Source organism: Saimiri boliviensis, chromosome 13 (genome assembly GCF_048565385.1).
Source record: "Saimiri boliviensis isolate mSaiBol1 chromosome 13, mSaiBol1.pri, whole genome shotgun sequence".
Classification (NCBI taxonomy): Eukaryota; Metazoa; Chordata; class Mammalia; order Primates; family Cebidae; genus Saimiri; species Saimiri boliviensis.
In genome coordinates, this window is record NC_133461.1 from 18,593,013 (window position 1) to 18,598,066 (window position 5,054).

Below are 5,054 nucleotides of genomic sequence, written 5' to 3' on the forward strand. Positions count from 1 at the left end.
AAGTATCTTCTCTTACAAATGGGGTTATTTAAGTACCCTTCTTAGTGACCCCAGTTATAATCAAAAGAGGCCATGAGACCACAGACTACCACTGATGAAAAGAGACAGTGCAGACACTTTCATCAATCAGTAGACAGTCCAAGGGACAACAGAACACAAGTCTGTTGTGTTCTGTTGTAACATGAATTTGGTAACATGAATTTGGTGAGAAAGCAAGCTAAACCTCCTGCGTCTTAATATTCAAAGTGAGTCATTCTACACAATTTTTAACTTTCATACTAATCCAAGAAAGCTCCCCCCAAAATTATTCTGTTTAAAGGTAGGGAGATCATAACTTTTAAAAACATGTCAATGCAAACATACACATTTTAACTAGAATAACTCATTTTCTAATGATGCATCATTACTGTACTTATAGTTAGTAAAGTGAACAGCCTAATATTATAACCTATTTATATTCAAGGAACATAGTAAACTAGCTGACAAAATTTACCTATCTTAAAAGAAAAAATTCAGTCAGTTGAGATTCAAACAGTAGGGTTAGCTTTCTAATGCAGAGGACAACTCTGGCCATAACATGAATGTTAGTAAAGAAGCTCACTGCCGTGAATACTTAAGATACATAGGTATTTGACCAACTTCAGTCCTAAGAGCAATATAAAGCTACTCCAAACAAAACACCCCACAAATCATAAAAACCCAATTCCCTATCAGAGCTTTAGTTCACTTCTGTCATTTAATCCTCAGAGTACATCCGGCACAGTACTGCATTAGGGCAGCATACAAAAGTTTCATTTTGTCTTCCCAACTCCGTTAGCTGTTCTAATGAAGACATGCAAGGATAATGATCTTTTAACATATCTGGCAATTTAAAAGTTTTCTCTTGAAGACGTTGAGAACGTCTCACTGGTGTTAAAAACTTCAGCTACTTAAATGTGGCATTTGTTTCATCAAACTGCACCTTCTTTTTCATACTTTGCAAGTATGGAGTAGTAGACACATTCTTTTTAATTAAGGAACTTGTCCTCATTTCTGTATTGGGGGTTTTAATATCGTGGATGGGATCTTTTGTTTTGCTGTTTTGCTCTTTTTCACAGTCTTGGAATAGCACATTTCTATGATGTCTACTCTCCATTTCCAGTTTTTCTGGAACTGGATCTTCATCAACACCTGTATCTTCAATACTGAGTTCTGTGACTAATTCCTTGGTTGCACAAGCCTTCTCCATATTTTCTTCCAAATTAACTTTTTCTTGACTCTTCATTGTTAGAATATCTACAATTGTGTGTCGTATCTCTTCAATAGGCTGAGCCCCTGCCAGAATGGCTTTCTCATAGATTGCAATCATATTTTCTTTTTTTTTTTTAATTTTTTTATTGCATTTTAGGTTTGGGGGTACATGTGATGAACATGCAAGATTGTTTCATAGGTACACAATAATATTTTCAACAGGACTTGTGATTGGTTCCATACGTACAAGACATATCCAATTCTTAACAAGCTTTTTGGCTTCTGGAATATTTTTAATCAGGTCATTAACCGTGACCAGTATATCTTCTTTTGGATATCCCTCATTAATCAAGTTCAGGCATTCAGAAAATGTGTTGTTTACTTTTTCGCTAAATAATCTTTGTTCATATTCTTCTGCCATGGTAGTCCAAAAAGACCCAACTGGTTTTTCTTTTTGTCCTTCAGGTTCATGCTGAATAACTACTGAGTTCGGAGGCCTTTTTAGCACTCTTCCTTTGCCAGCTTTCCACTCACTCAGATGAGCTTTTTTCTCTTCTGTGGTTTCTTTGGGATGAGCTGATCTACCAAACAGTTGCCTTTCCTAGAGTATGTCTTCGCTGGTCCATGGGCTTCGACTTTTCTATCAGTTTGTCATTAGACAATGAAGAAGGCCTAGTCACAACTTCAGATGCTATGCTTCTTGACAGTGTCTTACTTCTAATTATATCTTGACAAGAACTGGATTTGACACTAGGTAAAGCTGTTTTGATTCTAACAGTTCTTTTTCACGAGGTACTTTCTGGATTGTAACATGGGCAGAGGTTCTACTGATGCCTTGTTTCACAGTGTCCTGGGTATTACTGTGATGACTTCTAATTGGATGTTGCACACGTTTTGTGTTTTGAGATGTAGTGCTTACAGATTTTGTAGTGGCAGTCATACTTGAGGATCTATTACTTTTCACTGTTACACTGCTGGTGTTTACAGGCTGAGGCTTTGTGGCTTTGAACAGTGGTTCAAAGTTTCTTTGTTGCTGCACAAATCTCATCTTTGACTTGTAGAGGTTTTCTAAATGAATTAACCTTAGATTGAACAATCTGGCCACGATAAGATCCAAGTACAGATTTCTTGGGCATGTTAGCATCTTGCTTTGGTTTTTTCTGCAGTTATCTGTTTCTTTTCACTATTGTTTTTAAGGTGAAATGCCTGGCTTAATGTCATATGTTTACTCTGGGGATCATCTTCAGTTAGTAACAACTGCAGAGTTTGATTACTATGCTTAGGTTTATGTGTGTCAATTACTACAGTTGAATTGGTGAGTTCATTTGAAGGTTTTAAAGGAATACAATTTCTCCCCACTATTGTACTATTTTTGCTCCCTGAAGGTCTCTTCACATTTTCTTTATCAGCCATTTTTGTTTTATGTTTCAGCCCTTCAGTCCCTTCTTGAACTTGGTCCTCAGACGTCACAGCTCTCTGACTTCTCCTACTGGATAACATCTCATTTTCCTGCTTGTATGCAAAAAGTGTTTTTCTTCTCAACAGGTGTTCCTGGCGTTTTTGTTTTCTTTGCTCTTTGAATGCAGACTGGGCCCTCTAACTCGGGGGCAGCTGCAGGTCTGGGGCACGGTCGGGGTACTCACTGTAGCCTCGGGTTGGTGGCTGCGTCTCCGCTTTAGCGCCTATATAGAATTTTCTCAAGCCAACGCCTCCGCACACCGCAAACGCCAGCCGCAGATAAACCCTCCTGGGGGCTTTTCTTTCTAAATTTCTAAAAGTTCTTTACACAGAGATAAGAAATGGAAGTCACAGGAATATTCAAGCAAAAAGAAAATGATCTTGGCAATACAATCCTATCTCAAAATAACATAAAGATTCATCTTTTAGAGGTTTTACCACTTTTCTTTCTTCTTCCCCTTTTGTTTTACTTAATCCATCTTGCATTGATCTTGAAATAGAGTGTGAACAAAGATCCAAAAGAACAAAATTAAACACTTTCCTTACAGCCAGTTTCCTCAACACATTTTATTGAATTATTAGTTCCTTCTCCATTGATCTATTATGCTTAATTTTATAGAATAGGCTTATTTGAATAACATATATTTGAGGGTATATTTTTATCAGCATCATCACTTTATCATTGTCACTTAAAACTTCACAAAAATAAACACCCTAATGCAGATATTCTCACTTAATTTTAAGAGCTGTATACTCTGTTTCAAAACCTTATAGACAAGTGATTGTCATAACTGAGAGGAGGTGAAAATGAAGCCACAGGTCTAAGTCAGACACTCATTACGGCAGAAGAAAAAGAAAATGTCCCCTGATTTTTCTAAAAGAAGATTTTTTATTCTAAATGATATCTAATGTATGCAAACAGAGAGTTTAGCTAAAGAGCCAATGTAATACAAGAAATACATTTTCTGTTATACATGAGGATTAGTTGAATTTTAAAATCTTTCTTAACACTTCACTGGAAATCAATCCATTCCGTAGACTTAAAGCAAGGTTAAAACTCTTCTATAAAAATTATGCTACACAGAAATAATCAGAATGCAATTGAGGAACTGTCAGCATCTCAAGCCACTGTCTATTATTTTATACTTTCTAGATGTCTAACAGCATTTTTGGGAGCCCGCAGCTAAACTGAGATTTCAGTACCTGAGTTGCCAGCAACCTGCTCTAATGGGAGAGCAAGGGGAGCTGGACATGGGTATTTACAGAGTATCTCTCACAGGATCCTCCTTTTACCTATTTGCCCTACCCAGGGTCCTTCACACAGGAAATTTATTTATACTGGCAGACACCTTTGTGGCTCTTTTCTGACCCATATTCAGTTTTCACGTGCCTGAACATTGCTCAGGTACTAGGAGGCCGACCTTGTGTTCTCCCAGAAGCTCGGGGAAAAACCCAGCATGGGGAAGTCCCTGGCTCTTCAGATGGAACATGCAAATTCAATACATTACCACAATGAGAAACAAATTCAGAGATTTTTATTTATAGATGCTCGGCAAGAAGGACATGATGAGTTGGGAGGGCAGTTCTCCTGCCCTGAGTCACAGGGGGCAGAAATGAAGAATCAGGCAGAGAGAGAGAGGACTATTTACCAGTTAGCAGGGCACATAATGAACAGGATGTGGGTCACTTTAAGGGTGCAGACAAATTCTTTCATGGTTCGTTTAAAGGAGACAGCAGTACAGTGGGGAGCCCAGTCTTCTAGGTGGGGAAAATGTCTCTAATTTCTAGTCTCTGGCCACCAGCTTGAGCCATTTGAGTGTGGTATAGAAGTGGAAACTGTAAAGGTTGACTGAGCCCTCCTTCTTGTATGAGAAAGCTAAACCTGCATTCAAAATGAACAATGGGATGACATAAAATTTTAAGAATTCACTATACAAGGAAAAACTAAACTTTGAATATAACCAATACTAAAACAATTCAGAATACAGGAATACATAGAAAATACTCATTAGTGGCTTTAAACGTAAAGGTTTATTCGGTTTAGAAGTATGAATGACAACTTTTAAACCTCATACTATATATAAATTGGTATAACCTGTTGAGAGAACTCTTCATCACTATCAAAGCCCATACACACACCCAATGATCCCGGAATTCCACTTCTAGGTAATACCCAACACAAATGGTACAAAAGGTAAAGATGAAAACGTTGATAGAAGCACACTATTCATAACAGCTAAAACCCAGACAAATTGTGGTATATTTACTGGAATACTACAAAGCTGTGAAAGTGAACTAAATATTCTAAACAAACACAATATTAACGAATCTCACAAAGTGTTGAGTAAAATCAGCAAGAATAAATA

The 5,054-nt window shown here is 37.4% G+C and overlaps 1 pseudogene; it reads right to left on the reverse strand.

Moving 5' to 3' along the window:
- Positions 1-736: 736 nt before the first annotated feature.
- LOC101053607 (cytoskeleton-associated protein 2 pseudogene) lies at positions 737-2,830 on the reverse strand (annotated as a pseudogene).
- Between the last annotated feature and the right edge of the window lie 2,224 nt (positions 2,831-5,054).